The sequence below is a fragment of the Sesamum indicum genome, linkage group LG1, assembly GCF_026168435.1.
Source record: "Sesamum indicum cultivar Baizhima isolate 11 linkage group LG1, ASM2616843v1, whole genome shotgun sequence".
NCBI lineage: Eukaryota > Viridiplantae > Streptophyta > Magnoliopsida > Lamiales > Pedaliaceae > Sesamum > Sesamum indicum.
The window spans coordinates 5,418,945-5,435,524 of record NC_142657.1 but is presented as its reverse complement, the minus strand read 5'-3'; the positions used below and the strand labels follow the sequence as shown (position 1 = coordinate 5,435,524).

The window sequence follows — 16,580 nt, the reverse complement described above, 5'->3', positions numbered from 1 at the left end:
GTGCAGTATAGGATTCTTAGTGTAGAATTACCTACTGCTATTAGCACTTGTGTGCTTTACCGCTTATGGCGGATTCCTTGGCCTGCCGAGGAAACCGCTTAAATTAAGCAAGATGTATTGTACTATTATACTTTTTTTACTTAATGAAATTTACCTTTATCGAAAAAAAAGTTATCACCTTTCGCATAAATTAATTCAAATTTTTATATTAATTTATAACTAAACTTTAATTACTAAAAAGTAGGGGATGTCAAAGCAATACTTATGAATGAATTATATTATCCATATTTTTTATATTATTTATACTAATTTGTATATTAAATACATTGATATTAATAGTTATGAGGTAATAAATTAAATTAACAATTATCTATGTTTAGAATTAAAAGATTTGATATTTTATTTTTATTTATAACTAAATTTTTATTGAGAGGGGGTATGAAAGCAATATTTATAGGAATGATTAATAAGATCCCATATTTTTTCCTTGACTTTTCTTTGTTGCTATATATAAAATTGTACATCCAATTAAAATACTAAATTATTTAATTAATATATTAGGTTATAAATTTGGATAAAAAATTATCAAGATTAATTTTTTATTTTTATTATCCAACACGTCAAAGCAACATAAGAATAGGTAATGTGATCATGTATATATTTTTTTATTTATAATAATTTAAATTTAAACTATGTTATTAACTTTTTTTATTAAATCAGTATATAAAGTTACATCTCTTAATAATTAAATATTAAATTATTTAATTAATATATTGATAATATTAGTTACTAGTTAATAACTTTAAATTTAAAAATTATCACCTTTTGTATAAATTAATTCAAATTTTTATTTTTTGACAACTAACATTTTAATTACCAAGAGCTAGGGGTGGTTAAAGCAATACTTATGAATGAATTTAAAGTAAAAAATTTTCAATTATAAATTATGTTAAATTTTATAATTAAAGATTAATTTTTTATTTTTATATATAGCTAAATCTTTTTAATACCAAAAGATAGAGGGGGTGTCAAATCAATATTTATGCGAACTAATAATATGATCCCGAATATTTTTTATAATTTATAATAATTTAAATTTTTATTTATAAGGAAAATAGTAAATTATTTAATTAATATATTAGGTTATAAATTTAGATTAAAAATTTATCAAGATTAAATTTTTATTTCCCGAATGAGTAAAGCAATATTTATGAGAATGAATAATATGATCCCGTATATATTTTTTATTTATATTAATTTAAATTTTAAATTATTTTATTAATTTTTTTAATTAAATCAGTATATAGAATTATATCTCTTTATAATATAACATTAAATTATTTAATTAATATATTAATAAAATAATTTAAATTAAAAGTTATCACCTTCTGTATAAAATAATTCAAAATTAGAATAATAAATTCTTTAATTAATATATTATAAAAATTAGATCATCACATTTTTATAAATTATTTTAAATTTATAAAGTTAATTTTTATTTTTTTAATTTTATTTTTAAATGAATTTCTAATACCAAAAGATAGAGGGAGTGTCAACACACATACTTATGAAAATGAACATTATGACCTCATTAATTTTATTATTATTATTGAATATATCTGTAATTTACTTCTAAAAATTAAATATATTAATAAAATAGTTATTAGGTTATAAATTACCAAGTATAAAATTATGTTAAATTTTTAAAATTAAAAAAATTATTTGTAATTTTTATTTATAGCTCAATTTTTATGACTAAAACTATATTCTTTAATTAATATATTAGGTTATAAATTTATATGTTATTCAAAAGAGAGAGGTGGTTTGTGTAGATAGGACATAATTAAAAATTGAATATTATCCCTTATATTTAAGATAGAAATAGAAAGTTTGATAAATAAATAAACAAACGAGAAATATATTTTCTTTAAAATAAATTATTAAAAATACAAAAATAGATGCATAACAGCTAAAATATTCAGTTGATTTAAGTTAGATACTATGAATATAGAAAACTAGTTATTTCTGTCTAATTTATGAAAAGGCCCATGTTATACTAAATATAAATATTAAGAACCAAAATTTACCCTACAACATAAATACTCATCACAATAATATAAAAACATATAATACGATTCATCTTCAATCATTTAATTTAGTTCATGATTATGAAATAAGATTTTAAGTTAATTCTGTCTAATTTTCAATATATGTCTATAAAAATGTAAAAAAATAATTTAGTACATGCTTTAATTAAAATTACAATACAATTTAAATTTTAATTTATCCTGTCGCCACTTATTCATTTTTCATTTCATATTTAATAAAATGAATAAATCATAAATAATAATAAATATAATTGTATACATATACACTTCAGATTGTTTTAATTTAACATATGATCCATAGCATAAAATAAACAATAAATATAATTATATAATATAATATAATATGCTAGACAATTTTTGTAAAAATCCTAATTACCGACGATTAAATATATCAAAGTCACATACTTTAATGAACACGAATATTAAACCAAAAAGATAAAAAAAAAAAATATTATCAAATTAACCCATACCTTTATTAAAATAGCTAAGCAAATCAGGGAAAAAAAATATCCTTATTAGATTTGGTCTGCTAAATTTTTCTGGCAGTGTGTAATTTAATTTCGACATTATTAAATTCAATTAAAAAATTTAATTAGAACACTCCCGTTGCAACTAAGCACTGTTAACCAAAAACATACAACATAACAAATAAAATAAGAAATCTAATTAGTGATGATAAATGAATTTCTGATATATAATAAATCGTAAGTAATGATAAAAAAATAATTATGTAATATAGTATGCATGTAAGCAATTTCTGCTAGAATCCTATTATAATATAACATCTAAGTCACAATCTAACTAATAATTTGATTTTAACATAAATTAACTAATTAAAATTACTACACATAATTTAGTAATCAATTATCATATGAAAAAAGTATAATTGTCATTACAAAAAAGCAAGAAACATAAAACATGATAAATAAATTATTCTATTAAAATTCTATCTTAATCCAACTATAAGGGAAAAATATAAGACACAGCACATAGATAGAAAACTTCAATATCTAAGCATACTAAGTGCTCTTATTATACTATATTATATTATATCATATTGTAACAAAAGTGTGAACTCCACCTATGTTTATTTCAATTAGAAAAATGTAGTTATACCCTTTACGGACTCCAACCAAGTGCTCTTTATTATATTGTACTATATCTTATTATGCTTCACTACAATAAAACTGTAAACTCCACCTACGTTTTATTTCAATGAGGAAAAGACATTTATACCTATAACATTATCTTAAATAATAAATGAGAATGTACGAGGTTGGAGTAAACGTGAAAAGACATTTACTTATCCAATTCTCCCTCACATCGTTACCTGGCACTCCTTAGTTCAACATCTGCTGTTGTTTTCACTTTCCTTCTTGCCAATTCTTGCGTGTCAGAGGGTTGTAACTGCTAGGAGGAACTTACTTCAACCTGAGTCCAATCAGACAAGACCATCTCTACCACACAAACAGATTACAATGTAGAGGGGGAGGGGAAGAAGGAAAATATACACTTTTCTGTAACTACATAGGATCCGTTTTCTCACGTTCTAGGACTTTTTTGGGAACTAACTCACCATCTTACAAGGTTAGTTGACTATGCACCAAAAAGCTGAAGAATAGAGAGGAACAACATAGTTTCAGCAAGGTGACAAAACATAAATATTAGATTAAATAAGAGCAGCAAAAACATAGAAGAAATACACTCCAATACGTAAAAGAGGAGGAATGAATACCTCACTAACAATGTGCCACTTTGGAGCTACTTAAATTCAACCAAATCCTTTGGCAAAGCCTGGTTCTTGACCCTCCGGCTATTGAGCACTGCAACATCAAAATCCCCTTCCTCTATTTCAAGCATTAACTTCCTCCAATTTCTTTGGTCTCATCCACAACATCCTTAAATATCTCGACTTCCTCTTCTACATGTTTACATATCCTCATATTGGCATCAACCAATTTCTCGAGACCAAACCATTTTCTGGAAACCAAGAAACATCATTTATAAGACACACACACACATCATATAATTTCACAAAAAAGTTGCAAAACCACCCATATAAACCCATCCTCTATGTCAACAACACATTAGTGTGACAATCATTTCAACAAACATTCATAAATCACCATAAAACTGCAAATTTAGCAAGTGCTACACCCCTTATTACATGACATTCAAAGAAAATTCTAAAGAGTGAAGCCCACTGAATCTATCTCCTCTACATAGGAGCTGTAGAAGGGACCTCACTACTACTACACAACGAAGAAACTAATTTTCTATGCACAACATGCCCCCTAGCTTTTTTTCCCTGTTTCCACTCTAGCAAAATTTTTCAAGCAATAAATTATCTTTAATAGTAATAAAACTGCAGCCATGAAAAGTGTAAAAAATAATAAGACCATAGAAAGTAATCGAACATAAGAATTATGGCCAGCCATTGAACACTAACCTTACTTAACATCACCTTATATGCCAAAATGGGGATTGTTGAAGGTACTGTTTAGCACCTTCTGTTTTCATTCTTACCAACCATAATTATATTAGAAGCAAGAATAGATCTAGATAAACAGAAAAAAGATCCAATATGGTAGAATTTTACAGTTATAAAGTATCAATAAACTAAAGGAATACCAGAATTCTTAATTGATCAAAGTCTTATTCTTATACATGTGTAAACACCGATCCATTCGAGCACAATGTTAATCATGTTGCAGCTAAGTACTAATCGTTTAACAAGCAATCGTTCCAATAATTCAAGCTCTGCACCTTCAAATCTCTCCCCTAATTCCCCTTTCACGAATTGAAGAACTAGCTAAGTGGCAAAAAATATTAATTTTTGAGCAACTTATAATGGTCCACAAGCAATGCAAGAAAAAAGTTTTCTCAAGGATACATGAAATAAATATCACATGGCATATGTCAACCAACTTATTCCACTTCCTGTCAATGATTGTTGATTACACTTAATAAGCACTACTATTTCCTCAAGTACCTCTGTCTCCAATCATGAAGAGAGATAAGGTTGGTTGAGAAAGAAGAAACGAGGGTCAAAGCAACAAAACCCCAACATCCTTCTGTTCTGTCCTTTCTTCTTTTGGCTATCCAAAATGTCTACTCCAATAACATGAAACCTTGATAGCAACACCAAATTACCAAAACTAGAAATAGAATAGTATTTAGGAAAATGAAATACACATGAGAGGATTTAATACGAACACCAAAACTCAGGAGAATCCTTACTTTTTACATAGCTGAAAATCTTTGCATTGTTTGCAAACCCAACAATTTCCTTAGACGATCAGAATGCAGCAATGTGTGTGCACATGCATGCTGTAAGTGTACCATGACGAAGTCTTCCTTCCCGGGAGACATTGTTTCACCAAGCTCTGTAAACAAAGTAAGGCTGCACTCAAAATTGTGATATGGTAGGGCAATAACAACATCAAAATTGACACATGCTAAAATAAAATGATCCTACTTACAACACTGAAAAAGGAAAGCAAACTTTGCGAATTTAACCATGAAATTACCACAGTATGGCTAGATGCCTCCAGAGCTTTTTTTGTGATCATCTTTTTCATAGTCCCTTCTTAAGTTGTTTTCTCCGGTCCTCTTCTTGTCGTAGTTGATAGATCATGTCCTCTGGAGCACCAAGCCCATAATCCCAATCAAAAGTATGGCAACCGAGCTGCAGCTACCTTTGCTTTGCATTCACTGGTAGACACAAATAAATGGTCATAGCGAGGTTAACTACAATATTTTCCTTTGCAGCTTTTCGTAGCATGGACAAGCACTTGAAACCAAAGCAATAATTCAAATAAAATAGTGGGACATATTAGCTCACAACTAATAATTAACAGTATCATAATCAAACAACCACCAAACTTACCACTCCCTAAGTTTATCTGATTTTGGTGTCTTTTGAAATCCTAGGGTGCAATACAAAATGCAATCTTCCCCTTTCAATGGAGGGCAAGCCATGTACAACAGCTAGTGAAACTGCACTTTATGCAGTATTAAAAGTGTCGAATCAGAAAATATAAGAATATTATGGGTACTTGCACCAGAAATTGCAACTACAGTATCTTGCCACAACAGAGAAGATAGCAATTGCAAAATGGCAGTGGTTCCAGAAACTTGCCAAAATTCATGGTACACAAATGTTGCAGAGGTTCTCCAGTTACTGCTTTGACCTCCGGCCTGAAATACTTAACTGACTCCACATAAGATCTTGTTGACAACCGGATCCATTCTCGAAGTCACATTCCAAATAGTCACACTTCAACACCTTCAATTTTATGAAATAATAGTATCACCTCGAAGATAGAAACCATTTGTACTATTCCATAAAGTAGATTTCTTTTATTAAACACAAGTATCTGAGGAGGTACTTTAAGGAACAAATCTCCAGTAATCTATTTTTTGTTTTGGTTACCCAATCTTGTGCAAACCTTCACCGTCATGATAATAAATAACAACATAAAACGACAAGACTATTAATAATAAGAGGTCAAATTGAAAACCTAATAAAGTTCAACTCAGTTAGTATTAGTATGTGAATGTAGAACTTTATCAGGTTGCTCAGTCCCATGGGCAGACTTCACCTCAGAAACTATATTGAATGATAGCTAAGATTGACCAAATGTATCATTCTTGAAGAAAACGTGATTTTGACAATGAACAATAAGATCACTTCAAATATGGGGGATTGTGGCAGATATTAGAGGAAGAGATCTCTCGTATATAAATTGTAAATAAGTAACAGATTTCTCATTGTATGAATGTGGAAAAAGTGAGCAGAATCACTGACCTCAGCTGCACGGATTTTATATGGTCGAGACACATAGTCCTCCAAATCTAACTCATCACTTAAATTCATTTTATTTGTGCAAACATGGTGATAGAGAAGTTCAGGCATCTATGTCAATCTTGATGTAGAATAACTTGTTTTCCATGGTTGCATGAACTCTTTTCTCCTTCACCAAGGAGGATTGTCCCTTTCTTCTTAGAAAGGGACTCTTTCGTCCCAGTTTCTCCTCTTTTAAAGGTTATTTGGGTTGAGACTTCTTTTCGTGAGTGAGATGTGAGGACAGTTTAATATAAATGTTGTTTACTTTAAGAACCAGAAAACATCAAATAGTAAATGATCTTCGAGATTCACCTGAAAGACGAGCCTCTTCTGACATCTATCTGGCAAAGGGAACTCAAATATTACGATCAAGTCTTCCTAGACGTAGGAGGGCAGGGTCCAAAGTATCAGCTTGGTTAGTTGCCATGATAACCTTCATATTAACTGTCTGGTCAAATCCATTCATCTGTAAAGACAAAGTATATTATAACTTAGAATGTTAATGGTATAGGATGAGACATGGGTACTTTGAATACCACTCTTTCATACACGTAAGCAATACTCGACATGTTGGCCTGAAGGTATACACATGACTGAGCGCGCACGCATATATTTCAACCTACAGTTGTCCTCATACAATAAAAAATGCTTGCCTTGCCTGGCGAAAGTGTCTTCAGCACAATCAATTAATCCATCCTTCTTAGGAATGCCACCACCAAACATCTCTTAGCCAAATTGTATATTTCATGTAGCTTTGAGAGGTTCTCTTTACCCTATGCTAATATAGTCATCTAAGAGGAAAAATCCATAAAATAAAAGACAACTATAATAATATAGCATTTAAACATTTTTAGGATAATTATTGTCAGTTATATTGGTAAAATAATATCACGGTCAGAATCTATCACCTCCCAACCAAAAATAGTAGTTAGATAAAGTCTAAATAAAGGCTTTTACACAGGATTTTCAGATAGCCATCAAGAAATATGACAAATTTTAGATATAAAGCAAAAATAGGAGGAAAAGACTGTTGCAATTTTTTGAAGTTATTGCCTCCCACACACGAAATACTATTATCCACTATTATAAATATGTAAAGCTAAGCTAATCAAACTCCCCAAACTTAAACAATTATTGTCCTCAAGCAAAAGTCCAACACTGCAAAAAACATGTTCTCAACGTTGTTACAATATTCCGTAATAACAAATATAACCTATAACCTATAACCTATATGCAGATAATCTGAATAACACAAATGCAGCAATACGTTATGCAAATACTAACTTATCATAATGAGGGTAAGAGGCCAATCACATCACAACATTTTGTCTCGCTAAGTAGAGAGTAGAACAATCAAGCTTCCACAAAATCATAGGTTTCTAAATGTCACCATACTCATCACTTCAACACAATACCCTTTCTCTCCTTATTTCTACCTAAGTTGGGACGACTTTTGTTGTTCTTTCTTTTCTTTGGCCACTAATGATTTTTTTCCCTTTTTTCTTCCCCTTTTGTTGTCACGACTTTTATTTCCTTTATTTTTTCTTTGTTTTTGCCCATGACTTACGTTCTTTAGGCCGTATTTCGGTCTTCTGACGCGAATGACAATACTTGTGGTGAAGGCACCCAGTTACTCAACCAAAAAACGTCGTATTTCGGTCTTTTGACGCGAATGACAACACTTGTGGTGAAGGCACCCGGTTACTCAACCAAAAAACATTTTACCTAAAGTGTTTTGCATACTCATGGCTCTAGTCACCATTTTACGTGAATAACAACATTTGTGATGAAGTTATCCAGTTACTAAGTGACCTAAACCAACGGAGTAGATGTAGTTTTCCTTTTTCTTGCTATTCTTTCTTCCTTTTTTTTTCATAGTAAAAGAAATTTCTAAAGGGAAGGGCCATTGAATTTTTCAAAATGATGCATGTCCCATGTTAAGCTTTTAAGGATCAATTGGGCGGCGTTTTGGCAAACAAATATGATTTCACAAGAACTCCTATGATTGAGTGGAAGTAGAGACAATCCAACTCTATTTCAAAGCAATTCAAAATGCATGATATTAGGCCTCAACTACTCCACATTTACTCAAAGCAACAATCACATAATGCAAGTATACATTCATGTCTCAATCTTATGCTTCCAAAATCACATTTATTCATCAAATTACCAACTATCATTCTCGATAAACTCAAAAAAAAGTAGTATCTTGATAATATAACAGAAGAGAAACGAAAACTAAAAAACGTGGAATTCTTTACATTTGAAATAGTTTATTGGGCCCTTCAAATGAAAATTGGATGAGTACTTCCATGTTATTTCAATTGAACCAGGAGTCTAACCCCAAAATGCTAAAGAAACATATTGTCATTCCAACAATCAAATATGTCTCACAAAGCTTGATATACCATAAAGAGCAACAAATATTGTTTACTTGAATGAGATTACAATGAAGTACATATAAACAAAAAAACATAGAAACAACTACAGTAGTAAATCAATTGGAAAACCACTGAAAAAACATCCAATAATATTTTTCAAAAGAACAAACTTGCTAGATCTAAAGAAAAGTACCTTTGCACTATTGTGCAAATGATGAATATCAAGATTTCAAGATAACACTACACGCACATAAAAGAAAACATGTCTAATGAATAAAATGAAAAGTGGAAGCCAAGAAAACTTTTTACCACCATTGTCACTTTGCAAGGACTTTTTACTTTCTTTAATCATCATCTGTTTCATTGTTTTCAAAGCCCCAACCTCCAACACAGCTGTAGTATTCCTCCTCGTTGCCAACTCATACACATTCCCTTGGTAGCTACCATGCATGAAAACAAATGGATAAGTTTGCAATTCCTCAACCTAAACTACTGCATGTTCATAAGAGGAATTATTATATTGTGTGTCATTGGGCAACTTTGAATAAATAAATCACAAACAAAGTTTACTTCTAAAGCCTTGATGATTCCCTCAAGCTCTATCGCCTTCTGCAACCATTCCTCCGAACTTCCCTTATACAAGTACATAAGCTTGCTCACCTATTTAGTCGAAAAACATTCAAATACAAATCAACTGTCAAATGCATAGATATGGGAACATGTCTGCATGTAAAAGACAAACCACCAATGCGATGTTTAAAAAAGATAAGTTAGAAAGCCATCATATAACTAAGAAGAATATGAAACACACGCACCACACAACAGACAAACAAAAGAAAAGTGAGAGACTTATAAACATGACCTTTGAGTTTTGTTATGCTTTGTTATGATGATCGTCATACTTTAGACTAAATCGCAGAGTATGTCAAGTCAAACCTTACTCAAGCAATTAAACCATGAAGTCACCAGTACAAGTATATACCCACACGAAAAGTATGATTCACAAAGAAAATGGAGACGCAGTTAGTTATTTTCTAAAAGCACATAGGCTTCATCTGATTACATTTTTAATAATCCTTTTCTAACAACTACTAACGATGCTGAAAGCAAAGCCTGAATTTTGAAGGCAAATTTCAAGTTTTAAATCATAACAATTCTAAATATCAAAGTGGCCCTACAATTAGGAAAGTAAGCAAGGCTTACAAAATGTGGATTAAGAATACAATTAAGACGAGATCCATTTCTTAATGTTGGATCGGTTATCCACATTAAAGATACAACTACATTCTATTTATAGTACAAAGTCTTAACTCGAGAAAAATGTTGTCGAGAGAAATGTTTGCTACCACTTAATTGATTTGATAAAGTAAATTGGAATTTGAGAGAAAATACCTTCATAAATTGTTATTATTTTTCATCTTCATCTATATCTCAACATACATGATTCAAAAGTTCCATGAGAATCCGTTGAACCTCTTGATCAGTTCCAGTTTGAGCATCAAATCTAGCGGTAGCAATTGTATCTACCTCATGAATGAAAATATTTACAGGTACATTTTCTTTTGCAAGCCGAAAAACATCACGAACCATTCTTGGACCCTGGAGGCATTTTGGACCAGTAGACCCGTTTGTTATATGGATACAGTGACAATAATGAAACCTTCAACTACCACATCTTCCTAAAAGCAAAACAAAGTAACACCACAAGAAATGACAAAAGTATGTACAGATAATCCTAAGAACAAGTGAAAGTACCGCGAAAAATTTCTTTTACCTATTCCAACCCATCATTTTCTATAAAGAAATTAACAGCCTATGACCAATAAAGATGAAGAGGAATTGGTAAAGGGAAGAACGACGAATCATTCCAAGTAGCTGAAATTTCAGTACCAACTTCCACAGAGTTACGAAAATAACTTGGGAGTTCTTGTGAGGACCAGGTTTGGCTAGAGTAAATTACTTGGAAAGAGAATTAGAGTAGCCACGTAATTGTTGTTCACTTCAAGGAGAGTGAAAAGTCAGAAGGTGTATGATTAATTAGGTAGACAACTACATCTCTGGGCAAGAAATTTCTCCAGATAGAGAAGGAAATAAAATGTAGCAATTTGCCCAAAAAATAATGAGTAAAAATGCAGGAATAATAACTCAACCAACTTTTAAACATACCTCTCCCAAGTAGTTCTGAACAATTTCTAAGCCAACAACTGTGATGAAGAATGGAGTAATGTGGCTAGCAACAGCCTTGGCAAGCATGGTTTTCTACCAGTACCAGGCGGACCATAGAGCAACACCCTATGAGGAGGATCTATGTCAATCTGTTGGCACAACTCATGATGTGTCAAAGGTAACTCTATAGTTTTATGGATTTCTTGCTTTTGAATGTCGCATCCTCCAATATCCTGATAGAATCACCAAAGAAATAAATCCATAGCTGAATATAATTTCATAAAAAGAACAACAAAGCATCTTTAGCCAATACAGGAGACAAAGATCAATTGGACACATGACACAAACTGAATCATGGCAACCAGTACCTATACAAAAAATCATACATGAAAGTTGTAATCATGGATACGTTCTATCACAGCTCAATAACTAGGTCGGGTCAATGGAACAGGGGAATTACAACAGATTGCTGGAATTAGATAAATATAATAGATATATGCTTCCAATACTATGATTATTAAGCCATTGGGAATAAGTGAGTGAGAGAAAACACTTGTGCCTCTTCATAGAAAAAGGTGAAGATAAAGAAACAAAAACGACAATCAAAGAAGGAAGTTGATATGTCAGGGTCAGAAACCCTGAGCAAGTTACAAAAACAAATGAATTGAAAAAGATATAAATAATAGCATTTTGGAAATAAACTCCTATAGATGCAACTGGAGAAAGATCCAGAGGTATTGTTTGCCTGAAAAGGCAACTAGAAATTAATAGCGGAGAGCACCAATTGCAGTTGTCAAGGGGTCACACAGAAACGTGCCTAGATGATATGTTGCTATCAGCAAACCATAAAAGCGAGCATGCACAAAATGTAGAAGGCAATCCACATTCCATGTCGTTCTTTCTACTCTTTAGTAATCTTTATTCATTTTAGAAATGTAATATGAAGAAAGAAAGAGAACACAGTGAGTGCACATACAACTTTTCAACACTTTGCCTCACAAAATTTTCTTCACCTGGATCTGAATAGATCATATAAAATTCAGAATTCAGTTTGCTGGTGCTCAAGAAAATGCCTCCTCCATAAACATCATAGGTCAAATGAAATGCATCACCAGATTTAGTTAAATTTTTCACGAGACATTTCCTTCCATTGATTCTCCATGTCTTAACCATCTTTTGATAGTTTATCCAGTTATTAATCAATTTAACCGTACTTCCCAAGAAAATGGTTATCCTACAAATTACAGATTTAGCATGATATGTTTTATGTTTTGAAAACAAGACTCTGACGCTTCATTGAAGACAAGATGGCTCTTGCACAGAAGTGAAAATATATATGCTTGCTATATATATGTTCCTCATATACAATGGATCCTGAAGAAAAGAGAAGCAAGGTCTGTTAGAATGAAGTATTCGCACCAGCAAAAGGTACTCCCAAATAAACATGCTACCTAGAAGGCTAGAACTCTATAGGATAATTGAGGGGATTTATATAATTGAGGGGATGTCTTTGTAGGTTTTCTTTTCTTTTTTTCTTTTTCAATATTTTGAGACAATATTTAATTATTACATTAAAAACATCTCTATACTTATTACCAAAGAAAATTGCATTTTTGGTATTGTAATTTAGGATACTTTGCAATATTGGTATTATGTTTTTTGAAATAGCTTGAAATGGTACCAAAAAAAGGCTTTGTTTGCATTTTTTATACTGTTGTTAGATTTCTCCAATTCCGTTACGGATTTGTGTGTGATCCTTTAGGTTTAGTTTTAGCTAGACTTGGACTACAATCCAATATACAATTTATTTGGCAACTCATTTGCGCTAAATTAATTAATCACCATGAATTAACCACCCTCAGTTACCCCTTAATTGGAGGGGTATCCATTACCATAGGTAACCATTTAGCAATGGTTTAAAGCACTAGAGAATAGGTCAAATTTTCATGAACCTAGCGGCTATGCGTACCATATGATACGGTGCTTCTGCTGCATAACCTCCCAACTAAAATTTAGGGCATGAAAATGGTTCCCAGTTACAAGAGAGCTATAATATACATACTTTTTCCTAGAAAAAAGGCAATCAAATTTAATTTTCACCCATTCTGCTTATTTTGTTTCCTTTATTAGATCCCAGATGAAAAGGTAGGGCAACAACCATATGCTTAATACTGTAACTTGTCAATATTACAAGTCCACCTAACCTAGCTAGAGCAACATTTTAATCTTACATGTCGGACACCCATCAAATTTCTTCCCATAAAAAGAGCTAAGCTGAGCTTTTGAAATAATCTATAGCCTTCCCACACTAAGTAATTAACAAAAATTGCATAACAGAACTAATAATCCCAACATCTCCTTCATTGATATTGTTTCAAGGGAAACTTTGCCTATAGCGGATGCAAAATCAAGACATCACATTATATGCCAACTTTTATAGAGATACTGATTACATGTTCCAGATAAACATGCAAACATTAACGGAACCACTACGCCAGCAGCAAATTACAAGTTAAAGGATGATAGTTAATTAAGTAAATCAAATCAGTTGAAATTAATCACATCACATTATAGGCTAAAGTAAGAATAATAGCCACCTACCATATACTTAACTATTAATTTACCCAATTAAACAAAGCTTGTTGCCACAGGCACGCATGTAGAGAACTGTACTAAAGGCTACCTTTAAGAATCATAAAAAGATATACAGAACCAAATTAGATAATGCTTCTTCATAACACCATTTCAGCTCCATCAAGTTACTAAATTGCAAGAATATCTAACTTTATGCCTTGAAAACGTAACTACACCTGACCCCCAATACCAATTTTAAAATAATCAAACTTAAGGCTGAAGATTCCTATATTGTATTAAGGGCCATGAACTAAAAAACTAGCTCAATGGTCGATGAAAAGCGTTTAAAGCAGGGTTCAGTGGCTTTCAGCTCCTTTAACCACTTCTTTCTTTTAGTTTTAGAGCCGCAATGAAGCGAAAGAAAAGCATTAGAAGAGAAAAAGTGAAGCAAATGGAAAATTCAAACAATTATATATTTAAATATTTTATAAGATCTAAATTACCATAGTACAGAAAGACAATAAGTTCAAAAATATTAAATTTGGGATTGAGTCACTTCCAAATTCATAACGCACATCCATCCACATAAAAAATTACATACATACGTATAATGCAGGGGCGCAAATGCGAAAGTAGATAATGATACTTATTGACTCACACCAAAGCCCGTGGTAATCACATGGAAAGCAGAGACGACAATCAATTGACGTACTTGTTTGTACTGGAGCTCAATGGTGTACGACCATAGCAACGGAGTGATGTCACTCGCATCCGGCTGCGAAACCGACAAGATGGTGGCATTTACATATAGACATACCAAATAGACATGCTACCGACAAAGACATCCCATTCGAGGAACAGCACAACAAGTGTCATTTACATTGAGATGATGATCTACAAGGCCTTTTTGTCATCTCATGGAGTCCCATAATTACTTGATAATGAGGCATTCTGAAAGACCTAATTAAATGATATATGTACCAACTAATCTCCTCAAGCAAAAGATGAGGTTGAACAGAAACGAAGAATTTGCTGAGTGTGAAGACTTACCACCTTCTCTTATTCCTGCTACCTCTGCCGCTGCTCTTCCTCACGTTCGCGGCCATCCTGCGGGCGCTCCACTGTCTCTCCTTCATCGTGGCTACAAAAACCCTTCAGATTGGTCCCCTTCTCCTTCACTCCCTCTTCACAGATCTGCGATTAGTTTGAGGGTTTCCTCTGTAATTTTTGGGCGTGAAGAGAAGCGGAATGAAGGTGAGAGGAAGAGGAAGAAGAAAAGAGGTGATTTTGAGGGTTTTCACAGATGCGGGAGGACATCTGTATTTCTTCGTCTTTACCGTTGGAGTGGGAGTGGGGGGTTCTTACCGGTTGAGAGGGGGTTTTTACCGGTAAAAATTATTTTTGTATTTTCTTTAATTGTTTTTTTTTCATAAAAATTTTTGGTTTATGTTCAGATGTAGATGTAGAGAAATATTGCAATTCTAATTATAAATTCATTGAAAATATCTGTTTTAAGTACTCGTTTGGTTTGATTTGGTATTGGTTCTGTGATTAAATAGATCAGATCTCACTTCTGGTGAAAATGTGATTTTATTTATAACTATTACTTATTTTTTCAAATTAAACTATAATGACGACCCACGTAAAAATAATATTTTTAGTTATCAATTTTTATTTTGTAATTCATTAAATTCAATTTTAAGTATAAACTAGTTATTAGTCCGTAGCGGCGTACAATTATGATTTAAAGTTATTTGATATTTAATATTGTTTATCTAAATTTATTTGAATTAATTAATATTAATGTATTGAGATATTAATTGTATTATATTTCATTGACAATTAAAATTATAAATAAATTATTAAATTTTATCATATTAAAATTATATTTCATTGACAATTAAAATTATAAATAAATTATTAAATGAACTCAAAAATATTGAAGAAAACTTTGAATATTCATCAACCACTCTGAATATGAAGAAGAAGAACCTTCTTGTTCATGTAGGCAAGAGGAAAATTCACATCAAGAAATTTTATGAAGTAATGACAAAATTTAAAGTAAATGAAAAAAATAAATGTTCTCACTAACAATCACATTATCGAATTACTTAGGAAAATAAAAGATCCTGAAGTTAGGGATATCATTTTAAGTAAAATTGACAATAATAATAAAGCCTCCACATCGGAGTCTAACCCAGCTTATGATAAAACTATTAATAAACCTTTTGAACCATATACAATAACTGAAGTCCAGAAATTACTTAATGAAAAGCATACTATTAGAGATAATTCCTCTACTCTTGAAGATCTAAAATTAGAACTAGAAAAATTAAAAGAAGAGATAAATAGTATCAAAAAATACAATCAGTCTCTTACTAATAGAGTTGAAATGCTTGAACTAGCAATAATAATAAAATAGGAGAAGAAAAATATAAGGGGTATTTTCTATCCACTTTGGAGATAGTCACTAGTCAAAAATAGAATTTTAAAATTATCTTT

The 16,580-nt window shown here is 31.4% G+C and overlaps 1 non-coding gene across 7 annotated transcripts; it reads right to left on the bottom strand.

Moving 5' to 3' along the window:
* Positions 1-3,290: 3,290 nt before the first annotated feature.
* On the bottom strand, positions 3,291-15,430 carry LOC105156805 (uncharacterized). Of its 7 annotated transcripts, none has more exons than XR_016065291.1 (14): positions 15,129-15,430; positions 14,791-15,038; positions 11,505-11,737; positions 10,731-10,937; positions 9,909-9,998; positions 7,507-9,778; positions 7,270-7,423; positions 6,250-6,396; positions 5,998-6,107; positions 5,639-5,822; positions 5,349-5,492; positions 5,101-5,266; positions 3,844-4,088; positions 3,291-3,719 (listed from the first exon to the last, which is right to left on the bottom strand). It is a non-coding gene; the product is annotated as an uncharacterized LOC105156805 (transcript). The 7 variants fall into 7 exon arrangements; XR_016065292.1 differs by having other exon boundaries at positions 5,101-5,239; XR_016065289.1 differs by lacking the exon at positions 5,101-5,266 and having other exon boundaries at positions 7,507-7,576; positions 9,648-9,778; positions 15,129-15,424.
* Positions 15,431-16,580: the final 1,150 nt, after the last annotated feature.